Source organism: Triticum aestivum, chromosome 3B, assembly GCF_018294505.1.
Source record: "Triticum aestivum cultivar Chinese Spring chromosome 3B, IWGSC CS RefSeq v2.1, whole genome shotgun sequence".
Lineage (NCBI taxonomy): Eukaryota > Viridiplantae > Streptophyta > Magnoliopsida > Poales > Poaceae > Triticum > Triticum aestivum.
Window position 1 is genome coordinate 614,980,223 of NC_057801.1, and position 10,838 is coordinate 614,991,060.

The window sequence follows — 10,838 nt, forward strand, 5'->3', positions numbered from 1 at the left end:
ACCATATCTAGAGATTTGTCGACACAGCTTGTTGCCAGATAACCTTCAGTGTGTGAAAGGCATCAAGCTTCCATGCGATGGATGGCTTTTGCAAACCCGGCATGCGGCGATGTGGTTCATGCCAACATCAAATATGCACAACTTGATTCGTGCTGATATCTAGACTGAGCCATGTATTCTGCTGCTGTAGCATGACCCTCTTTTGTTGGATATTATGTACTGTTGTTAGTTTGAAGCACTCCTCTGGTTAAGGATAGATACCTTCCTGGGATCAAGTGCATCACCTGTGTAGGATGTACTGATAATGATGATGGAGATGCTGTGCAGAAGCCATATATATACATATATATCAGTTAGGCTTCAAGTGCGTACTTGTTAGTTAAACCTATGTATAAATTGTGACACTAAATACGACTAGTAAGTAGTACAGTAGCAGTACTAGTATACGCCGGTCAAATTATTCATCATGTACACACATTGAATTGACGTGACCACATGCTGCGTGTGAGGTGACACAAGAATCCCAGCGGCGTGTTCGGGTATTCTGGATTTCAGATTTGGAGTACCACTTATCTGTCAAAATCTTTCATCCTTCACTTAAAACAGTCGATTGATCATACATTGAGTACCATATAACTGGATACGCCAAAGTGAGTGTTGACAGCGCAAGATTTCAGTCTCTCATCGATTTGTTCATACCAACCATCGACAGCGAGCACGGCATATGCTACACCCAACCTGAGAAACCTCCAGGTAAGACACCGATCGGCCCTCTACTTGCACAAACATATTCCTTTGTTTATAGCTCTATTTTCTTTTTAGACGCAGACCTGGTGAAGCAATTACAATTTGACAGTTAATAAAAAGTGAAACAAGTGACTGCAACATGCCAAAGATGTTATGAAAATGCCAACTAGGTACACTAGAACTTGTATTCCACAACACTTCAGGTATCACACTGAGTGGCCTAAGGAAGCATTTCTTCCAGCGCAATTCCAGGGCATTCAAAAGGGGCAAGTTGACGCGTCGCAAGATACAGTCGGAGTGCGGCATGCACGCGATGTGGCACAAGACCGGCATTACCTTGCCGGTGATGGTCAACGGCCGGCAGACGGGCAGAAAAAAAGGTTCTGGTGCTACACACCAACAAGAACTTCGACCAGCAGAAACCAACTGGGTGATGCACTAGTACCACCTCGGGGACCTGGAGCAAGAGAAGGAGCGGGGGCTGGTCCTCTACAAGATTTTCTACCAGACGAACACTAGGGCCAGGAGTAAAAAGATTATAAGTTAGTTTGGTATTGGTAGTTGTACTACCTTGTCGTCCGCAAGTTTGTATTGTTGTTAACGATCTTTTGGTATGAACTTGCATTTGCTTCCAACCATCATGCCGAGGGTCGACGTGGATATAAAGCTGAATCATTTGTTTCAAAATGAATTTTTAGGCACCTGATTTTTATTTGATGGGTAGCATAGGCACCCGCCGTTCGAATTCCCAGTTCTCCAATTTTTTCGAAACAAGTGCATGCACTTATTATCACGATAAAAAAACAATATCCGTGCTGCATCCCAGTTATCATTCTGTACTTGCAGAATTCTCTCGTTTATTGAACACGTATATTGTTTTTTCAGGTTGAGCAAGTTTCAACTGGGTTGTAGACGGCCCAGGGTTGGTTTTGTTTTTAACAGGCCCAGCCCATGATGAAAATGGGGCACAAAGATCCAGCAGGTATCTACTAGCCTCTGTCCCACCAGCGTTAGTTATATTTTGTCTTACAACATCCGCATGCAGTTTTTTTACTGAATCAAACACACAACCCAGTTCTATTTTCCTCCTGAAACGCATGTCCTACATCCATTTTCTAATCTCTACCTATAGTTATACTAGTTCATATACACGTATCATTATATTGAAAACACATAAAATTCCCTTTTCATATTTACATCCTTATTTTTGTTGTTTTTTCCCACCCAGCGCTGATTTTTTTACCACTGGTTTTCCCTAAAACCAACTCAATTGTCCCACGTCTTATTTTCTTACAAAAACAAAGCATTTTTTGGCTAATCAATAAGTTCTTAAAAAATGTTTATCATTTTGGGATTACAACAGTTCGGGCTCCACCAAAATATGCAAATAAGGTTGAACTTTGTCATCGTGGTCCTGGGCAGAAAATGGGCTGTAATAAATTACTTAAGAATTAGCAAATGGGCTGCAAATTATAAAAACTAGCAAATGTGCTTTATGTTGTCTGCCACAAATTTGGAGGTTGACTTGTGGGCCTACTATGTTCATGCGTACACAAGCTTTCTCAAAACAGAAACTTAGTCAACAATTGACTCTACCAGCGTTAGACCGTTAGATGTCAATCTAACGGCAATCGTGTTTCTTCAGTCTCTGATCTTCCTGCCCTAGCCGCCCAAACCAGCACCGTCGGAACCGCCTGCTCCCGCCTAACGTGGCCGGCAGTGCTGCCGGGCAGGCCTCACGTCCCATCATACTCGCATCCCTGTCCTGTCTATCCCTCTACTCACCCACACCTCCTGTTATTTTCCGGCGATGGCAGCCGAACCAGTCAACCCTCATACTCTCCACCGCGTGGGCAGCCACTGCCATGTCTTCCCCGGCTCCGTGTTGTTCCCTTCATAGGGCTCACCGTCGTCCACCTCCCTGGTCCTCTTGGTGCGGCGTGGTCAATGATGTCCATCCAACGGCCGTAGTGCTTCTTCAACCTCTGGTCTTCTTGCCCCAGCCGCCCAAAGCAGCACCGGTCGTGCCGCATGCTCCTGCCTCCCGTGGCCCGCTGTGCTGCCGCAGAGGCCTCACCATCCCCATACCACTCCCACCGCTGGCCAGGCCATCCCTCCACTCACCCACTCCCACTGTTATTCTTCCGCAACGGCACCCTCACACCGCAGCCGAACCAGTGAACCCTCGTACTCCTCTCCGCGTGGGCATCCACTGTCGCGTCTTCCCCGGCTCCACGTAGTCCCGTTCCTAGGCCTCACCATCGTCCATCGTCATGGTGCTCGCGGCGCGGCGTGGTCAATGTGGTCAACGACCGACTTCCATCGGAAGAGTACTATACGTGGAGAGGCTAATAGTTGCGCCCATGGCAGCCGCAAGGAAGTGCCTCCTTATTACGTGCAAAATAATTATTCCTCCACCTGACAGCAGGGAGCCACCGGACGGGCCACCAGTATTTCGCGGAAAAAATGTTTTCCCCCTGACTGCTGGGACCACCGAACGGGCCATCGTATTTCACAAAAAAAACGTTTGCCCCTGACTGCTGGGACCCACCGGACGGACCACCGTATTTCGCAAAAAAACGTTCCCCCCGCTGTCAGCTCGGACCCACCAAAAGTGCCTCCTTATTACGCACAGAAAAATGAATACTCCCCCTGCTAGCTGGGACCCATCATGGTGGGAGGCTGACTTGTGGGCCTACTAAGTTGACGGGGACGAAGGGCTTTGTCAACTTAGTCAATATGAATGATTCTATCTCCAGTGACCGTACGATGTCCATCCAACGGCCATGTGCTTCTTCAATCTCTGCTCTTCCTGCTCCAGCCGCTCAAACAAGCGCTGGCGGGACTGCCTGCTCCCTCCTCCCCGCGGCGAGCTGTGCTGCCGCGTAGGCCTCACCGCCCCATCGTACTCCCATCGCTGGCCTAGCCATCCCTCTACTCACCCACACCTGCTGTTATTCTCCAGCAAGGTCAGATGAACCAGTTAACCCTCGTACAGTCGTACTCCCCTCCACGTGGGAAACACCTGCAGAGTCTTCCCTGCCTCTCTGTTGTTCCCTTCCTAGGCCTCGCCATCGTCCACCACCCTGGTGCTCTCGGCGCGGCCTGGTCAACATGGTCAACAACCGACATGCATCTGAAGTGGACTATACGTGGAGAGGCTGACAGCTGGGTCCACGGCTGCACCTAAGGAAATGCTTCCTTATTATGCGCAAAATAATGATTCCTCCACCTAACATCGGGGAACCACCGAAAGGGCCTCTGTATTTTGCGAAAAAAAATTTACCGTCGCTGACAGCTCGGACCCACCAGCTATATCTTCGCACGCAAGGAAGTGCCTACTTATTACGCACAAAAAAATGAATACTCCCCCTGTTAGCTGGGACCCAGTATAGTGACAGGCTGACTTGTGGGCCTACTAAGTTGATGGGAGTCGGTGTCAAAACCGGCGGATCTCGGGTAGGGGGTCCCGAACTGTGCGTCTAGGCGGATGGTAACAGGAGACAAGGGACACGATGTTTTTACCTAGGTTCGGGCCCTCTCGATGGAGGTAAAACCCTACTCCTGCTTGATTAATATTGATGATATGGGTAGTACAGGAGTAGATCTACCACGAGATCAGAGAGGCTAAGCCCTAGAAGCTAGCCTATGGTATGATTGTTGTTCATCCTATGGACTAAAACCCTCCGGTTAATATAGGCACCGAAGAGGGTTAGGGTTACACAGAGTTGGTTACAATGGTAGGAGATCTACATATCCGTATCGCCAACCTTGCCTTCCATGCCAAGGAAAGTCCCATCCGGACACGGGACGAAGTCGTCAATCTTGTATCTTCATAGTCCAGGAGTCCAGCCAAAGGCTATAGTCCGGCCATCCGGACACCCCCTAATCCAGGACTCCCTCAGTAGCCCCTGAACCAGGCTTCAATGACGATGAGTCCAGCGCGCAGATTGTCTTCGGCATTGCAAGGCGGGTTCCTCATCCGAATACTTCATAGAAGATTTTGAATACAAGGATAGTGTCCGGCTCTGCAAAATAAGTTACACATACCACCGTAGAGAGAATAATATTTACACAAATTCAATCCGCGGACATATTCTGTGACGTGTCACCACACCACGGCCAAGCCTTTATTCGAATCATTTTTACTGTCCCACCTCAACACGTTTAGCAAGGCGGTTTCCTTGGCACGTCTTGTCAAAGCAGAAATCGTGTCCCCTTATTCTGGGATTCTCATTAATATGGGCGCGGGTAACCCAGTCGTGCCTGTTGGCACGTCTCCTCTATGGAAGGCGAGTCTCGAACGGTCACGGGGAAGGCTCTTGGTATTCAACCTCTTTATAAAGAGACCAAGGCTCCACTCCTTTCTTTCAATCTCAATCGAATCCGCCCCTCGCCTCGAGTTCCAACACCCAAAGCTCCAGATTCAGGCACCTCGGACCTTCGATGATGTACGGCTCCGACCTGCAAGGCCGGTGGATGCCTTCCTCTGTTACGGAAGAAGATGTGCTAAAGCTAAGAGATGCCAGGTATCTAACCGACAAAATTTTGCATAGGCTGCCTGCCCAAGGGCAGGTTATTCCCACTCCCAAGCCTGGCGAAAGCGTAGTGTTCACTTCTCACTTTCTTCCGGGGCTAGGTTTCCCGACGGACCCCTTCGTGAGGGGGCTCATGTTTTACTATGGGTTGGAACTTCACGACTTGGATCCAGAGTCCATCCTCCACATCTCATCGTTCATTGTCGTATGCGAAGCCTTCCTTCGCATTACCCCTCACTTCGGATTGTGGCTCAAGACCTTCAAAGTGGAGCCGAGGATGATCAAGAGGCAGCAGGCAGAGTGCGGAGGGGCTGTTATAAGCAAGAATGCTGATGCTCCGTGGCCCGAGAGCTCTTTTCAAGAGGAGCTCAGCCTATGGCAACAAGAGTGGTTTTATATCACAGCTCCCAGGGGCACCAAATGGGTAGAGCCACCTGCCTTTCGCTCGGGTCCTCCACCGCGGCTGGCGTCATGGGTCAATAAAGGATTTGACTGGGGGCCGTCAAGGACGTGCCCTTGTTGCAGGGCCGTATTCAAGACCTCTTAGAGAGAGAGAGATCACTCTGGTCACAGTATCGCAGGTCATGCTGATTCGTCGCACCCTGCCCTGCAAACATCGCCCCCTCCGCCTCTGGGAATTTAACCCGAAGGGACCACGAGCTCTCCAACATTTTATGGGCGTGACGCCCATGGAGATGTACAAGCTTTTCTTCGGATCACAAGCGATGTTTCCAGACTTGACCGAGAACGCAGGTCTGAGCTCCAATCGCCCTGATACTCAAGTAAGTAGCCCTATACCCGGGCACGCTATCCCATATTTATCACGAACTTGCCCTTTAAAAGAGTTGTTCCTTGAACAGGAGTGGATAGCAAAAGCAAAGTTAATCAGGTGTCCGCCCCCCCTCCCTGAGACCGCGCCGGATCCCGTGTTAACCAGGATGCTGGAGGTTGCGCCTTCGGAAGAAGGTGAAGGGGGGAACAAGGAAGCTACCGCCTCCGCGGAGGAGGCTGTCAGGAAAGGAGGGATCGAGAATCCCTCTATCCAAGGGAAGAAGAGGTCCACCTCTGAAGACCCAGAGACCATGGTCTCAAAGCGGGGGAAGAAATCTTCGTCCGAGGGTCCTGCGCCGAGAGATACCTCGGCCGCATTGTGCCCCCAAGGGGATCAGCCCTCCACCGAGCCGTAAGTAAAAAGGGGAGTTCTTTTTAAAATAAAGGATATCCCTGCCCTATTTCTGATGAAGATAACCGAAGTTTTACCTTGTAGTTCGGATCTCTGCCCTTCTCAGCAGAGCTCATCTTCGGGGGATCTTCGTCCAGAGATGATGGAGAGCGAAACGCCTCCCCCTGCCGTACCGTCTTGCGAGGCGGGCGACCCTGAGGTGTTGTCACGGAGGGTTTCTCTGAGTCCGGCGGGGTTGGAAGGCAGTCGCATGTCCCCTCAAAGCCCTCCACGTCCGGCCTTCGAAAGAGGCCATCGGACGAGTCCGGCACCACCTGGTGTACGGTCGGAGGAGCTGAAGGATCTGCTCGGGCGTTAATGGGTACAATGATTGAAAGGATTTCATCCGCTAAGAGCGGATTGCACGAAGCCGTCAGAAGTTTACTGATAGGTTTTGAGGTACGCAAAATGATGTACCTTCTGACAGTTTCGCATATAAAATGCGCACTGTGTAGATAGTAGCCCCTGAGGCTCGGTGTGTTGTCAAAAAATGACAGCGCGCGGAGGATCATAATCCCAGGAATAATATGTCGCCATTCCTATGTAGGTGGCGAAGGGTCCGGTGGCTAGCCAGACTGATGAATTTGCTGAACTAAAGCGGCAACTTGACGTGGCGGATGCCGACATCACGCTTGTCAATAAGTGTTTTGACGAGTCACAAGGTATGCAATTTCTCCGCGGACACCTGGTAAGGGCGCTTGATGCCCGTGCCTTACAACATGTATGCTTGATGAAGATGGTGCCGCTGCCATGAAGAACCTTCGGGCGGAGCTTGCCCGAGCCAGGGAGCAGGCCAGAAAGAGTGATGCGGCTGCCTTAAAGGCGGCCAAAGAGTTAAAAGCCGAACAGGCTGCTCACTGCCGAAGCAAGAAGGAAATGGCCGAGATGGCCGTGAAGTTGAAGGATGCTGCCGACCGCTGTAAGCTTCTTGAAAAAGAAGATCGAGCGGTACAAGAGGACCTGAAGAAGGCCACTACCGAGGCCAAGGATGCTCGCTCTGCGATGAGAGCTATGAAGGAGGAGCTGCGTCAGGCCGGAGATATCGCGGCTGGAAAGTCCTTTTTGCTGCGGAGGAAATTCGTGGATCCTAAATATGCTCTGTTGGACTGGCTGTGGAGTGCGGAGGATGCTTATCTGGACTTGGCAGCAAGTGCCGCGGACGTGGCCGGACACTTCCGAGATCAAAAGGATCACGAAATGGAAAAGGTTTTTTGGTCTCAGTGCCATAATCCAGAGCGCCCACTTCCATTAACCGATCGCTTGGCCAAATGGACAGAGCTGAATAGGTTATCTGGACTTGCCATGAAGGATGTCGTGAGTCTTTTGTGGCCGAAAAGGCCCGAGCCGAAGAGTTATTTTGGCTTGGTGCAGCAGTTCCTTGGTGCGGTGCCGCATATCAATGCAATGGGGAGGTCGGCATGCATAGAGGGTGCGGGGATGGCTCTTGCCCATGTCAAGACATACTGGGCGGAGATGAAGGCCACCGATGTTGCATCCCAAGATTCAGACGGAAGCCGAGTACCTGTCGAGCACTATTTTCAGGAAGTTCTGCAGGGCGCTCGTTTAATAGAGACGCAGTGCTCGAAGGATATTATGTTCGAATAACATGTATTATTGTGAAACAATGTATCGATGGAATATAAAAGCTTTTTATACTTGTGCCTTTCAAGAATTAAAATACCTCCTGTGCAGCCGCTAATGTATATGTATATATAACCTGAAAGATGGAAGTCTTCGGCTTCAGCCCCCACGCATATAATGCGGGGGGGGGGGGGGTTTGCATAAGGCGCATTTTCACACTTGATCCAACGTCTTGGTCCTATAAAGGAGGTGGTAGCGCAGCAAACTAGGCAACCGGACTATAATGCTTTATCACTTTCACTTAGCCATAGGAGTTTGACAGTGGGGCTTCTATATAGCCCCTAGGGGTACCACGCTCACCCGAATTTGGGGCGCGTATGTGCCTGACCGGGAAACGGCCCTTCGTCAATGCGGAGGAATCCTATAGATTCCCGCGGGTCATCGAGTGGTTGACCAGTCTCACGCTATATCGTGACAGTCATTTGTCGGCTTTCTCTACTGAGGTGCTCGCCTGGCCAAGCCGGGGCACAATCACAGTAGTTCTCCTCGTGCTGCCTTAGCCCATAGAGTGGAACGTAAGGCAGCAAAACACAGGAGCCGGGCAAACCCAACATTTGACCAAAGACATGATTCGGAGCTGATGCATATAAGGCCTAACTCGAGACGCCGAACACTCCCTAAGGTATTCGGTCTTTATTAAAACGGGCCGAACAACGCCCTTGGTAATAAGCCCCTGGTGTCCAGGTACGCGCAAAATTCTGACATGGCCCATGCCAAAACACCAGCCTCCTCCTCGGTTATGGCAAGAAACCAGGGGATGTGTATCAACAAGAGACAGTAAAAAAGGTTTACGCAGGGTCTTAATCTGAAAAGAATCCTTGTCACGGGTCCCTACTACACGTCTGGGCCTCTGTCTCCGTTGTGCCATATCCTAGGCGAGTGTAGCACGGTGTTCATCTGTAAAAGAGAGGAATTTGTTGAAAAAGATCATGCGAAAATGTACGTTATATTAAATAAACAAAGTACTATTCAAAAAATGAATAAGATTGAGCTTTATTGTCTCTTGTTGTACAGGCGCGGAGCCCCTTGTGCGGGGGTATGCGGCTAGTAAGCCCTTGTATGTTTACGCCGGAGTCGTCTAACCTTGTCCGGGGTCTGGACGACCTGTTTAGGTGCTTTGATTAGTGAAGCCGGTTTAGTGTGTGGCTGTCAAGGCAGTCACACAATCTTCCGCGCTCGAGGAACACTCAATATTTCCCTTTAAGGAGATGATGCCTCACGGACTGGGCATTTTAAGTGTAAGGGATGCATAATGCGGTATTGCGTTAAAGCGGGCGAAAGCTTCGCGTCCCAGTAGTGCTTGGTAGCTACTTGTAAATGGGGCGAGGTGGAAGGTTAACTTTTCGCGGCGGAAGTTGTCGGGTGAGCCAAACACAACTTCTAGCAGTAGAGCCCGTACAATGGGCATATGGGCCCGGCATTACCCCTTGAAAGGAAGTGTTGCTATGGCGAATTTTGGTTGGGTCTATCCCCATTTTGCGGATTGTGTCCTGGTATAGCAGGTTTAGATCACTGCCGCCGTCCATTAGGACTTGTGTAAATTGGAGTCCGTCAATTATCGAATCTTATATCAAGGCAGTCCATCCTGCATTCCGGATACTTCTAGAGTAATCCTGATGGTCGAAGGTGATTGGATTTAACAACCAGTGGCGGGACTCCTCTGGGATAGGCTGTATGGCACATACCTCTATGGGCGCCGCTCTATTTTTCCCTTTTGTCATGTGAAGTGAGTTAACTATTTTGACTTCTTGTGGGAAATTCTTTTGTTTTCCGGTGCTCTGCTTGTGGGGTTCGTCATCGTCCTCGCTTTGTGTGTCGAGCCCCTTGTGTTCGGCGTTGAGTTTGCCGGACTGCTTGAAGACCCAACAATCTCTGTGGGTATGGTTTGTAGGCTTCCAGGGAGTACTGTGGATTTGGCATATCTTGTCCAAGATTTTGTTTAAGTTAGATAGCTCGTCCCTATTATCCTTAAGGGGCAGTTTTTTATGATTCTGCCGAGAGCTTTTGAATCCGGCATTGACTGTCGTCCTCTTCGGGCTGTTCCCTTGGTCCGACGCTGGTCCTTGCTGCATCGCGGTTTCCCATTTCCATCCCTGACTTCGGATGTACTTGGGTCGCTGGTACTGCATCTTGCCAGCCAGCTATCCTCTCCCGCGCAAACGCGGGTCATGAGGCTTGTTAATGCGGCCATTGTTCTTGGCTTTTCTTGGCCGAGGTGTCTGGCAAGCCATTCATCTCGGACATTGTGTTTGAAAGCTGCTAAGGCTTCGGCGTCCGGACAGTCGACTATTTGGTTCTTTTTAGTAAGGAATCTATTCCAGAATTTTCGGGCTGACTCTCCGAGTTGTTGAGTTATGTGATTTAAATCGTCTGCATCTGGAGATCGGACATAGGTCCCTTGAAAATTTGCCCGAAAAGCATCCTCGAGCTCTTCCCAACTTCTAATGATGTTTTCCGGGAGGCTTTTGAGCCAATGCTAGGCTGGCCCTTCGAGCTTGAGGGGTAATCCTCAATCCAGACTCCAGGGTCTGTTGTTCCGTCGTATGCCTCTATGTTTACGGGCTTGAATCCCGCTAGAAATTCATAATCCAGAACCTCATCGGTGAAACATAGGGGGTGTGGGGCACCCCTATATTTAGGTGTAATGTAATATTCGGATACTTGATGTGTTGCATTGCTTACTAGAGCTT